Raw genomic sequence first — 16165 nt, 5'->3', positions numbered from 1 at the left:
TGACTCACTGACTACATGACTGCCATTAAGGAATTATCCCAGTGAGGGTCATATTATAATGTTTGTATCAGGCATAAGTGGCTTGGTAATTTATACAAGATTCTAACAGTGGTGTCAGCAAATTGACAGCAGGGTCACAAAATAAGTGGCACCCAGCAGGTTTATGATATGACAGCGAGCATCAGCGTTCATCAGTGTCCCTCTGTAGAGTCTGTCTCCTGTCTTCTCTCAGGTTTAGTGAAGAGTGAGCAGTGGGGTTTTAGTTTAATAATCTAATGTGCATAATGGATGGCAAAGACTGACTTCTGAAAGTACAAAGGGCGTATCAAATTATTTTCAAAAATGTCCACTTCCTCAAGCCTATTAACGGCCCTGCTGGTGCTTGTGCACATGGGTGATGCAATAAACATTCCTGCCAATGGTCTTACACTATTCCACTCTTCTACATGTGGAGGTAATGCAACAATAAACAGCAGTATGAAGGCAAAGGCAGTAAAGAAGAGGGAGCTAACAAGTAAACAGATGTGGAAAATTTAGGTTGTGCTTTGCAAAAGTTTTATGAGGAAAAAATGCATTCAGCACTTTTGTTGAAGCTCAGTGTGTTCTGCTGAGTAACACCGTAACTAAAGGCAGTGTTGTGCATGAACGTGCTAAAAGAGCTAGCTCATTGAAGGTGTTCAATTTTTGGTGAACCATAGACTAAATGTATCTGTTTGCAGCTGATGAATGTGAACATGATCAACAGGTAATGATGCTCACTCAGTGTTTTACAGCACCCAGCATACTGACGCAACACCAGCAGCCGACACAGATGGTACATCTGAGGCCTGTTCATATAATTATTTTAAGAACGTTTATGAAAATATCAGTATCGATAGAAAAACATCTCACATTTTCAAGCAAATTTAGCCAGGTTTGGGGGAAAAAAGTATGAACGTCAGCCACAGTAACAACAAATTGAAACGGCACATTGAGTTAAAGCATCCAAACGGCTTTGGGAAATATCTGCAGGTAAATGATAACCACAAGAAACCGTTAATAAAGGCAAAAGCCACAAGCAAACAGCTGCAAAGTCCTGGGACCATATTCACAAAGCTTCCTAGTTCTAAGACCTAAGTGCTCCTAGTAACAAAATTCTAAGATCATTTTTGGAATTGTGACGTTTTCTTAGAATTTCCCCTTAAAGTTGAGACTCGGTCCTTGTAAAGATAATAGTAGATAATGGCTTATAATAGCTAATAACAGATTATAGGATCTTAGACCTTAAAAGAGCTCTAAAGGTAAAAAACTGTTAAGAGTAGGCAGGAGGACTTTTAAGCGGCTTAAGAGTTTCCGAATCAAAGGAAAAATGGAATGGAAACACAAAGAGGTCTGAATGAAATGAAATGCTACAGATTATATCATGCAAGGATGTGTGTGGTTGATCTCATTAGGGATATGCACACATTTCCCCACCCAACGGTAAAACGCCAAAAATAAACAACAACAGTAACATATTCAGAAAACTAGAAAAATGCAACAGAGCAGCTGTGATGACTTTGGTCTGTCTCTTCTATCAGCAGAGTGATCACACTAATGACATGACAACTCTTTCACACTAAGCATTTCATTTCATTTCCACTGGGTGTCCACACCTTGCAGGCTCACAAATGGGGCGTGTCTCTGACAACCAATCACATCTGTTAAAAGAAAGCATCATACCTAACAATGGGGTCAACCACACCTCTTCACTAAGGTTAAAGTTTCTGTCCTTTCCTTGCTCAGAGTTGCTCTGAGAACTTTCCTAAATCACTCCTAAGCTAGGACTCCTTACTAACAATTTTTAGACTAAGTTTGGAGCTCTCAGAGAGTGATCTCAAAATGTTTGTGAATATGGCCCCTGGTCTTATTTTCCCATTATTGCCTTAAATTGCGCAGACATATTATGTGGACATATTATGTATCCAAAATCTTGTCTTCAGATTAAGAAAAGTCCCTCTTCTTTAGCTATATAGGTTTATGCTCACACTAAGTACCACTTCACCTGATGAAATCATTTTCTGAGGACAGTATCTTTGGCTACTACAAACCCACATATTAGCAAAGATTATATATTCATCCTGGTTAACTCTCGGGGCTGTTTTGGTCGTCAAAGCCATGAAAACATTAACAAAATTGGATTCACAAAGCTAAAGATTGCTTTCACTTGGACACTGCTGTGTTAGTCAGCTCTGAAAATGTGTGTGTAGAAAAGCATAAAATTGAAACAGCAGTAGTTTGGGAGTTAAATTAAGTGCAGTGACAGGACCTGGTCAGCTGTGCCAAGACGCCACCTAATTTTCTCTTAAAGCAGCAAAATCCCTGCAGTTGTGGCCTGTTCTATTACAGGTTTGGGATGAAACTGGTGTTATTCAAGCTGTGTTTTATTGTTTTCTTTTTAAAGGTCACTTGATGATAAGGTTTTCTCAGGCTTGACTTGCTAAAAATGCCCTCCTCATGGATTCTATTCAGGCTCACATTACGCTTTTACACATTTCTTTCATCGAGAGACTTCTTTAGCTTCAAACAAACAATTTAAAGTCCATTAACAGCAACATGCAGCAACTACTATACTGCTACTGTACTGCTTTTGTCAACTTCACTTAAGCTGTACACACGCAAAGAGAGTTGGGGTTATGTGGGACCATAGATTGTACATAGATATAGACGTAACCACTAGGGGTGGGGAAAATAATCAACACAGCATAGTATTCTGATATTCTGATGGCAATAACGTCAAAAAATGGATGCCAAGCATAAATTATTAGTACTAGTCCATACCCATTGAGTGCACAGTTGCCCACGTACAGTTTCACATGGTGTGTGTTTGGGATACAGGTCATAGGAAACTGCAGATTAAATAGTCAACTGAACCCATTAAGAAGAGCAATGTATTTAGACAGAGTTTTTGTGAATTTGATTGCTTTATTGAAAGTACAGTGGTACCATTGCCAATAGTGGGATAGTTAGTGGGCTAAAACTGTACATTAGTAGTTGAGGTAGCACGTTGAAAGGCAGATAGTTAAAGTCATTGCCTTACAGAAGCTCAGTTTTAGTAAGTTTTCCAACTTTTGCCAAGAAGGAACTTTAGATATTGGTCCCTAGATTATGTTCACCGAGTTTCAAGCAGATCGGTCAAACTTCCCAGGAAGAGATCGATTTCAAGTGTTTTTCAAAAAATTCAAAATGGCGGAAAATCTATATAACCAGAAGTTATGGGTTCTTGAGGCAAATTTGTTCCTCATGAGGAGAGACATCTCTGTGCAAAGTTTCATGTCTCTACGACATACGGGGCATGAGATATGCCATTTCAAAGTTTGCAATTTCAATCGGTTGCTATAGCGCCCCCCTTTGGCCAATTGATGTAATATTGCTTCATTCGCATCCTCCCATGACCCTCTACCACTGTGCCAAATTTCACATGGATTGACCAAGTCAGTGAGGAGAAAAACGTGGAACAGACTCACCCACAGACAGAGTTTTCGTCATTATATAGTAAGATAAGATTGCACTAACAAATTTAAGTTTTGGTAGCCTACTAAAATAACAAAATCAACTTCTTTTGCTGCAATAAAAATGAATTAAGTGAGATGAACAGACTGAAAACTTTATCTTAATAGATAAAGACAGATGTTGACAACATTTTTCGATAATTTGAAGTAAATATAAGTAAAGTAAATATATCACAATATGTGTTATCGCAATACTTAGCATATTACTAAATATTTTAAATCGCAATACCATTGTATCGTGACTTGGGTATCATGGTAATATCGCATCAGGTTGTCTCTGGTGATTCCTACTCCTAGTAGCCACCAGGATGTTACCCATTGGTTTGTGGACTTTGTTTGTTTGACAATTTGGCTGTCACCATCTTGGATTTTTGGCTCCAGAAGTGACCTGACATGACCATATTTAGAGGAACCAGTGGAGCTCAGGAGGAGGGGTGGCTCTGACTCATAGACTGTTAAAATGCCTTGCAGACAGCCTATCACTCAAAGCGTCCATGCCTTGAATTATGCATAACTTTAACCCTTAATAAAATGTAAAGGGGTGGGTTATATAAAAATAACCCCCTGTTCAATTGTCATGAATGGGAAATAAGCTATGGAGACTTAAACTGTCTTTTGCACCAGGCTGTAAACATGTTATTTCTGCTGTAAAGTTGGGCATTTTAATATGTGTGTCTATGGAGATTGACTCAGTTTTGGAGCCAGCCTCAAGCGGCCATTCAGTGAACTGCAGTTTTTGGCACTTCCACACTGGCTTCATCAGCTTTTTCACTCAAGGAAGCAGGATGTAGCCTAGGATGCCACTTGTACAACCCCTTGAAATACAAATTGCTTGTCATCTAATACCTTTGATATTTGCTTTTGAAACTTGTTTGCATGTTTCAGAAAACTACTGCAGACAGAACAATGAGATCAATTAAAGGGAAACAACTGAATCAAACATGCCGTCACCAAATGTTAGTCTGTCACCACAGCTGCTGCTGGGATATTTCATTCCGGACCAAAGTGGTGGACCAACACACCAACTGGCATTGCCTGTCTTAGAGCCACAGCTAAAAGTGCTTATGAAAAGGTGTCATGGTTTTATAAATGTAGGTATTTTATTCCTAACTAAATTGTAAAATAATTTTCAAACAACTGAAAAAGCACAGCTCATTGACCTGCTAAGAAAACAGCCATTTGCTAAACCTAATTGCTGCCCCCTGCTCTATTGCTTCTCCAATTGCAATATGTAACAGTGTGTGTGTGTGTGTGTGTGTGCGTGTGTGTGTCACCCTGGTTGATACTCCCCACTGAAAGGAGGATCAGAGGGATGTAGCAGATGTCTTTGTGCAGGTGAGATCAGCAGGGAGGCTCACCATCTGTGTCGACTAGAATCTTTCTGACAAACTTCTCTCAGTGTTTCACAGGTTTAGTTTTTCTTTGATGGGTCAACTAGGTGGCCTCAGAAGACCTGACATGCACCCACAGCACATACTGCCACTTTGGGGAGACCCTCAGTTTCTCTCAGTGACTCACATTGAGTCAGTCTTTGTTGTAAACCTTCAACTGCATGAAAATATTATCCAAACAGTGACACTTGTGAGTTTCTGATGCCATCGGGGTGAAAACAAAATGCACTCTCTCCTTAATGAAACTTAGAAAAGTCTCTGTTTTATGAGATAAAGTAAAATTAAAAGTGAAAAAGGGAAAATAACAAAATAAAACATGGAAGTTAATAAAAAATAAATGAATGGGAACCCAGCCAAAATGTAGTCTCTCAATGAAAAGAAGCAAATCCATCAACATCGAAATCCTCTACCTGCATCTTTGGATTTCCCCCCATTAAAGAGCCTGCGTGCAATAAAATAAGAGAACATTTCTTCAGGAAGCACTCTAATATATTAACTTACACAAAGGGGAACAAATTCTGAGGGAAAGCAGTGCCGGACCTAGCATATTCGGCACCCTAGGCAAGGCCTCCCCTGACACTGCTCAGCTAGCTTTAGTCTTTTCATTTTCTCCTACTCTATTGCTCTCCACATATACGCCACTCCACCATACACATCAATGCTCTAGCATGTTCTGACTGTGATGATAACACACTGAAGAACACATTAAGGTGAACTGTACTGATAAGATAAGATAAGACTTTATTAATCCTGCACCGAGGAAATTCACACATTACAGCAGCTCAAGAGTCAGAACCAAGAAGTGATGGGGTGCTGCTAAATAAGGATTAAAAATAGATGAAATAATGTAATAAAATACTCTACATACAACTTTCACTTATACAGATACTGTATGTCCATGTTTGATAGTTGCACAGGATAATGGCAAAACACACATGGTGTGTGGTATTTTGTAAAAATATACTGTAAAAAAAAAAATAGAAATATATAGATATTATTGCACAGTAAGTGGTAAAACATTGCACAGTAGAAAATTACAAATTGGTACTACACAGTATAAATATAAGGGATATGTATAAGGATATGTGCATATGTATGCATGCAGGGCGATATAAGTATATGACATAGTATGATTATATAATGGTAGATATACTAATAATGACACTGTATAAGTATTTGTATGTTATAGTGTTGATGATCTGACATGACTGACCAAATTTAAGTAGGTGAGGAAAAGGAACTGGTTATCAGAACAGTTATCGGAAACAGCAGCTTAAGTGACAGGAAAAACCTTTTAATGTGTGTCTTTGAAAGCTTGTTGGTGTGTCACCTGATACTGAGTGTTTGTCAGACACTGAGCCTCTTTTTTCCAATGTGTAATATGTTATATACACATTACACATACACATAATTTTGGCAACCCCCAAATGGATGAGGCATCAAAGCAAAACTCACTCCAATTCATACACTATACATTCATTCAAATGTCAGTGTTTTTAAGCCCAGTTCAGACCAAAGATTTGCAAAAAGAAGAAACTGTTTTAGAACATCGCAGAGAAAAGTTGCAGCAACACACTCAAGGTGGTGGTCACGTGCAACTCAGCTGGTCAAACAGCCTACATTTCAACAGCCAACTGACTTGTAGTGAGGTCCACTGGCCAAGTCAAAATGACCACAGACGGTGTGTTCACTTGCAACGGCTGGTGCTCCATCCCCGCCGAGCCCTCTGTTTTTGTCCTGACCATGTGGGGGCCGCCATGGGCGGTGGGTTGCTGTTGCTGCTCGCTGTATGTACTTATGCCTTCCCACAGACACATATTCTCATTGACTGATTAATTGATGCTGTTTTTTTATCATTGTGGTGTATTAATTATGAATACAGTCCATCTGATGTTCATTTTGTTCATGTTTCTTGCTGTTTCATCACCACTTAAAATGCAACTGCAGCCAGAATTGCACTATCTTCATTCATATTTTTAGAAGCTACAAATTATATTCAGCCGCTAAATAAGCCTGGAAAGCTGGAAATCAGAACGGAGGTCAATCAATCAATCAATCAATCAATCAATCAATCAATCAATTTTATTTATAAAGTCCAATATCACAAATCACAATTTGCCTCACAGGGCTTTACAGCATACGACATTCCTCTGTCCTTAGGACCCTAACAGGTGCAGCGAGTTGTTGCATAGAGATGATACACCGTCACATCTAGTTGCATTGGTGTGAAAAGTCACATTTATAGAACGTTGCAGAATGGTGCATTGCAAGTAGTTGCCTTTTTCAACCTTGTCTCATCATGAATCTTTGGTCTGAACTGGGCTTCACAGTGGTTTGCCATTGGTCAATAGTACAGGTTTATGAGTCAAAGCTCACCACACAGCAGCAACATGCTCATTTAGACCTGGACATGGATATTTACTGTGTTTTTCCCCTCCTTCTCTCTCAAAAAATGTGTGTCCACACAAGCACTATTAAAAACTTTCTATTTAAATGCATGGTACATGATACTTGCCATGCCATGATACATTCCAAACCAACAGGCTGCGATGTAACCATGGCTACACATAGAAGAAGAAGACAAAGAAGAAGAAAAAGAAGATGTTGGCCAAAAAAGCTGTTACCACAAGGCTACATGGAGCAGTGACCTCCACAGTGTATTCTGGTGCCTCTGTTCCTCAATACAGTTAAAGAGTAACTGTACATTCATGAGTAAAGATGCATAAAGTCCTGTTAGCAAGGTTAGAACCAGCATTATTTAGCCATCTCTGCCATTGTATGAAATGTTGCCTCATTTGCGCCTCACAAAGGAGATAATGTCTTGACTTTGATGTTACAAGTCTATGACTCCTGTTTTCAAAAGGTCCATTTTCAGTGACCTAAAAGGTAGCTTGCATGTGTATGAAAGAAAAAGATACTTTTTCCTATATCCCCATGTACGTGTGCACTAGGCCGTCCTCTGCTGAATAAAGTTCCTTAAATGTGATTCATATGTAGTATTCTGATAGCTGAATTAAAAACAAAAAAATACACACAAGAATGGTGCCATATGTGAGACATGACAGTCTGTTCTCCTCAGCACTAATTGCTAAAAGCCAGAGTCACCCTGACCATTGTTATTCCCAAAAAATAGAGGAAAAAGACTGCATCATGCTGTCTTTCTCATTTTCCCCAGAGATATAGAGAGTTTGGTGGAGTACGCAACAAAACAATGGTTGTCAGAACCAAACACAGCAGTTCAGGAAATTGCAGTCCAATCGTTGGAACCAATCACACAATCAAGCAGCCACTTGTCTCAGCATACTCGGATCTGTCAAATTTGTTGGCACTCATGGAGTCAAGAAAAGCTCAAATTTGTGTGGATTGCCAGCTCAAAGAAGATCATGAATACAACAAACAAAACTGGAAGCCATCCTTGTGACACTCCTTGTAATGTGCAGCGAAGTTGGTCGAACCAGTTTGACTTTGTTTCCTGGTGTTCAGAAATTTGGAGTCTGTATAGTTACCTGCATGATATAAGTTTGTTCACCTCATTAACATTCAGGACCCAGTTGTTTGAAAAGTTTAATCTAGATAAGAATGATCCAGATCTGGAAATCCCATGTTTTGTTAGCCAAAATCAGCTAATCCATCTTAATTTGTGCTGTTTTCTTAAAGCAACATTAGACTTCATCAATCAGTGCTGTAAATAGGACTTCATATCACAATACAGGCTATTAGCTATGTAAAGAACAGGTGGAACAGTTGGCTTTGAAGGGGAACTAGCCCGAGTTTCAAAATTAATACGTTATTCCTATGGTCTAAGACAACCCAAAAATAGTAAATATAATCATCTCTCTTCCAAATCCAAAAACTGAAGTGCTAAAACTCATTTTTGTGATGTCATAGGGTATAAAATCTGGAGCCGCTCCATCGACAATTAATTGGGAAAGATGCTACAGATGGCACTGACAGCACCTGCGTGAATGTTCTGAGAATATGGGTACATTTTCTGTTGCAGATCTGAGAACACTACAACAGAATAAAGCTCATTTGAGTATATTAAAAAAAGGAAAAACATTCTGTGGATTCACAAAATTAGGCTCCCATGTATTGTGGAGCAGCCTCACACTTTGTGCCCTATGACATCACAAGATTGAGATTTACTTCTCTGGTCTTTGGCTTCAAGAGAGAGTAGCTCATGTTCACAAATTGATTGAGCTTTCCTAGACCATGGAAATAACACACTGGAATTCTTAATTTAGGTTGTGTCCCCCATTAAGCGTTTTTGAAGAGAAAGAAAACAGCATGGGGGATTTAATTGTTAGAAACTACTCTTGACTGTGTCTTTGTAATTAATATAAAGTAATAAATGGTTCAATAGATTAATATCCAATGTCTGCTTTATCCGCTTTATCACTGTAACAGTAAACACATTAAGTGCAAATATGAATAGATGTATATACAGTTTATACTACAATATCATCATGCTGTTTTTTCTTACATTTTGTTCCTAAAATCTACCTTGAATCCACCTTTCTATTGGGATCAGCATAATCCCTAATTGTTTTATGGATCAAAGGTATCCCGAATCCCACTAAAAAGTTTTGAACAACACATAGGCTACTGAAGGTTTGATTCAGTTCAAAGGCAAAACTGGATTATGTGATAATCCAATTTCAAAATCCTTTTTTTTTTTCTTTTGAACAATCCATTTTCAAGATTTGATCCAATCTGATAGCCAAAATGTGATCACATTACATCGGAACAACTGGGCCCAGATATGCACACTATATTAAAATGATAGTGGCTGACAATTTTGCTAAATCAGGGAGTTATTTTTTACTGAATTATAAGCCTATACCATCACATTTGCAGGTTATTTTTTCTGTCACTGCAAACAATATGACACAGTAAGACACTGTAAGAAGGCAAACCAATGCCTATTCTGTTTAAGGCAGCTGAGGGCTCATTGAGTCTATTCTTTCTTTTAACATTGTCTGTTGGTGTGGTAATCGTAGCCTTAAAAACAAGAACAATTTGGAAAGAGTGGTCAAGTTCAATCAATCAATCAGTTTTATTCATAAAGCCCAATATCACAAATCACGATTTGCCTCACAGGGCTTTACAGCATACGACATCCCTCTGTCCTTTGGACCCTCACAGCGGATAAGGAAAAACTCCCCCAAAAAAACAGTTGTGATGTAACATCACTGGTGTTACTTTTAATAACCAACAGCATCTGTATGAAAAGAGCATCACCTCCAAAGCTTTGTCTTTTGCCTCAGACTCTCAACATCCCCTCCATGTTGAGTTTCAGATGCTTCCATCAAGGCGGAGGTTTTGCCTCCCTAAATGCAGCACAAAGCGTTACAGCTTATCCTTTGTCCCGTCTGCTATTGCTTCTCTTAACCAGTGTTGACCATTAATGTCCATGATTTATCCCTGACAGTGTGTGATATTGGATACTCTGTGTTGCACTCATGACTGGTGTCTGTATCTCAAATTGCCCCTCGGGAACATTAAAGGTTACCTTGCTTTACCTCGCCCTACAGAGTGCATATTACATGGATTCATTTTAAGATTGGTGTATTTCCTTTTGGTCGATTTTGTTAGTTTGTATTATTTGTAGCATTGAATCTTTTGCCTGTCTGTTATGTTGCTTTGATTTGCCTTGCATGTCAGTTTGCCTTATGTTTTGCTTTGTATATACTTTTGTATTGATCTGCCTGGCGCCAACAGCTGATCATGGATTGTCTGGATCTATTGGCATAGAGGGAGGAAGAGAATAAGAATTCATTGACATTCAGCTTCAGCCTACATCACATACACTCAGTGTTATGCAACAAGGGAGCTGAAAAATATATGTTATTACCTTCCACCTTCTCAAACTAAACAAGTAACATAAGCATAGATGGTCTGCTAATAACAACCTTTTACAACATGGTGTATACACAGCAAAAAACATACACATACAAAATCAAATACGGTCAACAAAAGCCTACTGCAAAGAGTATTGAGTTCATGCCAGATCATCAAGTGTGCATCCGCCTAGCTTTCCAGCCATCTGATTACCTGTCTGATCTGCCTGCCTGGACCTTTTGCCTGACCTTTTGGACTTTGGATTCCCCTGCCAGCAGCTCCACTGTTTGCCTGTTATGCTTGATCTCCTGGTTTTGACCCTTGCCTGCCTATCGACCTGAGTAAACTGAACTTTTAGTTTACACTGACTGCTCTTATTGGGTTGTGATTTTTAGGGCCTGATCATGAAAGTGCCAAGGCCCAACAGTCCCTGGCACTGACAGAACCTTTTTGTAAAGATCAAAATTTGCAGTGATTGTGCTTGGGCGTGGCCAGTGGGCTCTATAGCGGCCCCTGATATATGCCAGGGTTTGGAAGTTGCCTTGATATTCACGAAATGTGAGTATATCACCCTGTCATCTTCAATAGCATTTAAAAAAGTTTGAAAATTTTCATCCAACAGGAAGTCAGCCATCTTGGATTTTATGTGTAAATTTTCAATTTATGAACACCTGTTTGAGGACTTCAGGACACACAAAAACTCATGAAACTTTGCACCCATGCTCAGACTAGTAATTATTTAAATTTGATGGTGCAGGTGGGTTGGTTGGGCTACATCAGCTCTACAGCAACCCCCAAAGCTTTTGAATGCAAATTTGGCACCCTTGATTTACTTAAAAACTGGCACATACATCGACACCTGTAGACACTGGATTTATTCATGTAATTTAGTTCACGCATTGCTCATAATTTTGGGCACATTTTTTTCATGGGGTCTCATTAACTCTGCCCACCTTTTAGTCAGCCATTTTGAATTTTGTGCTTTTTTAAATTGGATTTTATACAGAAATTACAAAATAATAGTCAATAGGTCAAACGATGATGTCAAAGTCTATGTGAGAACATACCATTTTAGGCACTTAACAGGAACGTACCTAACTACTCCCAGAGGATTCAACATGTCCAACTTAAATTTGGGCAGCAGAATCTCAAAACCTTCACAATGCCAAATTGTAAAGCTTTTGTGTTAATGTTGAATGGCGTGTCTGTGGCCTGGTAGGCAATTTGCACGTTTCTCCATGACAAAGACAGCTCTTGTAACTTGACTTTACAAAGTCCAATCTGCCCCAAACTTCACATAGTGGATAATGAAGACATCTTCAGGTCCATACAGGCGACTGTGGCTCAGGAGTAGAGCAGGTCATCCACTAATCAGAAGATCAGTGGTTCGATCCCCCCCGGCTGGTGAACCCCAAATTGCTCCTGATGGCTGTTCCATTGGTGTGTGAGTGTGTTAAAAACTGAGTAGCCGGTGGCACCTTGTATGGTAGCCTTGGCCTTCAGTGTGTGAATGGGTGAAAGTGACTGGTGTAAAAGGCACTTTGAGTGGTCAGATGACTAGAAAGGCTCTATACAAGTGCAGGTCCATTTACTATTCCATTACCATATTGACTCATAGTCATAGCATCACCTACTAAAAACAGGAAGTCAGCTTTATGTGACAAGGCTCATCCAATTTACATGGTGTGGACTAGGCTACAGCAACATGGCATATAATTTGTGTGTGTTCTCTCTCAGACAGGATATACCATCTAACTATTGCGCGCAGTGGTTTTCATGGAAATGCACAGCCACTTTGATAGGCATCCCACCAGCACTCCTGACATGTGTAAAGGAGAAAGGGGCACCTATATGTTATTGTGTGGTGTATATGCTGGGTTTAATTTAGTGGTAGCCTATATTGCCTCAAACCACCACACAGAAAGTCAGATTTGGTCACATAAGTGAGTGGAACAAACTGAGATGGCTTACACTCCAATAAAACTTGCTTTGTTAAAACTTTCTGATATTTCTGTCTTTCTGAAAAAGCTTATGTCCCATTATCTTCTATCTATCACACCCCTACATTTAATTTAAAAACCCTTTTAATATTAAGATCTATAGAACTAAACTGCAAGGTGTGAGTTTTAGATTTACAATGTAATAATTATTAGAGACTGTACCAACATGTGGTGGGAAGTGGGGGAGGGGGCTGGACCTCATGTTTCACTTGTAACAGTGCTGCAAATTATTGGAAATGACTTTGGAGCAAAATGACTGGGCTATGATCCAATTCAATCAAGTCAAGAAGTGAGAAGGCATACATATTCATGACTTTCCTTTGTTGGTTTTCTCAATAACTGAATTGGAAAGACAAAACCATAGTAATTGTTTTTGTGCTGAGATATATTTGTAAACAAAGACAATGTTTGCAAATGTGCTTACCATGAGGTGCAGAATGCAATTCTTCTCTGTAAACAACCAATCACAAAGCCAAGAGTCGTTTTCAAGAGAAGAAGTGCAAAGCGAAACTCTGCCATCCAATGGGAAGTTTAGAGGGTTTCAGAGGAGATTAATAACAAGAGCTGTTATAGATGTCCTGCAGAGGACCCATAAGGCCATTCCAGCAACAATCTGTTTCCTCTGTGTCAGGTGAAAATATTAAATTGAGGAGATTAATCTCTCCTGTCTGAAGCACTAAGGTTTGGGTCGCCTGGTTGTGTTCATCCACAATTCCATAAGCAACAAATACATTTATTAAATCTGCCAAGTGTCACTCATGTTTCCCGCTCCTTTGAACCCACTTTCTATTCAGGAAAGCTTCTGTGACAATGCATGTGCTTTCAGTAATGCCCCGTGTCATTTTCATGATATTCCACTCACTGACACCTAAAGGTCTCCCACTGTTGTGAAGTGAGCAGCTCCACCAGAGCTCATGCACGCTTCCTGTTCAGCAAATTCAACCCAGCAAGCCACTGCTCATAAAACAGCTTCTCCCTCATGCAAATGTAGTAAAAGATTACAGTCCATAGATACCAGCTCAAGGCTTAATGCACGTATGGATTATACATGCAGAAATCCTAAAAAGCTGGAGAGGATTTAATGTAACGCTGCACCTGTGCTATTAGCCACAATCACCGTGGAGTAATGTGCCCCATTCCAACTACTGTGAGATCTGTCGATTCATCCATTTTACCAAATCATATTCCTACGGTGGAACCAGGGCTGTACTGGGATTCTAAAAATATTAAAAGTCCAAAGTGGGAAGCCACCCACACCACTTCTCCTGCCCTCTGCAGCCTTCATTGGACATACTATAAAGAAATCATTATGCCTATTACCACATTAAGTACAAGTGCTGTTCTGCAATGTGAAGTTTGAACACTGTTTTAAATCCATCTCTGTACTCCCCCTCGCTTTTTTAGCCTAAAAGTAGTCAAATTATATGAACAGTGCCGAAAAATACTGACCGTTCCCTCTGCCCCAACCATAGGGTTTTAATTTGCTCAATATTCAACCAATTACATGCAAAACTGCAGCCTCAGCTCTACTTTGTTTTCTGCTAATAAGTAAATGTTCATGTAGTTTTATTGTGTTTTATCTTTGCCGTCTGTTTTGCTTGTTTGTTTTTTTCTGATTTTGCTGCGCTTTTATATGTTGCAGTGTTTTATTTTGCATGTGTTTATTGTGCTTGCTTTTCTTTGATAATAATGGGTTGCTATGATTTTAGTAAGTTTGACTTCCTGCTGTTGTCCCACTCACTTGGTGCCAAATTCCTGCACCTGGTAGAAAAGTCTTTTACAGATTGACAAGGTTGAAACCCCAACCAGACAAGACTGTTTTGGACTAAAGCCAATGAGATGGTGGAAAGGGGGGCCTTAAGCAATGAAGATGCAATGGTTAGCACCGTCGCCTCACAGCAAGAGGGTTCCTGGTTCGATCCCAGGAGGGACCCCTTCTGTGCGGAGTTTGGATGTTCTCTAGCGTGGGTTTTCTCCAGATACTCTGGCTTCCTCCCACAGTCCAAAGACATGCAGGTTAGTTTGTGACTCTAAATTGTCCGTAGGTGTGAATGTGAGTGTGAATGGTTGTCTGTCTCTATGTGTCAGCACTGCGACTGTCTGACAACCTGTCCAGGGTGTACCCCGCCTCTCACCCACTGTCAGCTGGGATAGGCTCCAGGCCCCTTGCAACCCCCTGAGCCCTGAGCAGAGTGACCGTCCGCTATTGACCGATCAATGTACTGCAGCTTTCACAGCTCCACCTTTTAGTACCAGATCTGTGTGCAAGGTACACCAACAGAGGGGGTATCAAAAATGGGATCAGTACAGAACGTTTCCATTGGTGCCATCCACAACTTTTCACAGTGAAATAAGGATTAAGATGGTAAACATGGTAACCAGTTTAACATGAAGATGTAAGCATTGTTATTTTGAGCCTCTTAGCATGCTGACATTAGCACTGAACTCCAAGCACCACTATGCCTAATAACACTCTCACAGAGCTGCTAGCATGGCTATAGACTCTTAAGGCATCAATATACTCCATCAGACTTGCTTGTTGAATAGCTTCAGTAACCCTCTTCTTCACCCAAAGACACCTTTCCAACACAGAATTTGGAAGACCTGTGTCAGACAATTTCTTCAACTTTCTAATCCCAAAATTCACAACCCCTTTTTCATTCATTGCACATCTATTTCTATCATTTTCTTTGTGAGTGCTATGAAAGTTTTCCAGAGGAGGCTCTCTGAAAATGTGCTCTCTTATAAACTTATTTGAATAATATCATGTCCTCCATCTCTGTGAAGGCCATCTTTTCAGTGTGACTTCCAGGATGATCGTTCAGAACAGGTACAGCACTTTTGCTTTTTTACAAGGTTTTACCAGGTTGTATAAACTAGTTCCTCTCTCGCAGAACCCAGCTTGAAGTCTTTTTGATTGTAGAATGTGGAGGTGCAGGATAACAGATTCAATGGGGGCAAAAAAAGACTAAATATAGGAGAGGATGTGCACACAGCTCCCTTTCTGCAGAGTATAATCTACCCCCATCGACACACAGAAATGGATAAGTCGAGAAAGACTGGCTCTAAAGCGCCCATCAGCCTTTCAGGTAATCTATGTTGGGTGTGTTGAGTATTCACTGAGACATTTGTACTTTATTACTGAACGATATCACACAGCCTTCCAGGATCTGTAAATATAATAACATAAAACCTGTAGCTGATGAGCATGCTCGTCACGGTGAAATGTTATTTCTTGTCTTGCGTTCGTCTTTATCCAGTGTTACAGTCTTTACGTGTGAAGATTGTTTGATTGAGAGATCAGAATGTGGCGTTGAGTAAACACACCTCTGATTGCTCCACTTCTCACATAGCTGCTATTCTCTCTCAGCACATAATGACATTGTAGTGTAAGATGAGTTAG

The sequence above is a fragment of the Epinephelus lanceolatus genome, chromosome 3 (assembly GCF_041903045.1).
Source record: "Epinephelus lanceolatus isolate andai-2023 chromosome 3, ASM4190304v1, whole genome shotgun sequence".
Taxonomy (NCBI): domain Eukaryota; kingdom Metazoa; phylum Chordata; class Actinopteri; order Perciformes; family Serranidae; genus Epinephelus; species Epinephelus lanceolatus.
This window is presented reverse-complemented; position numbering follows the sequence as displayed.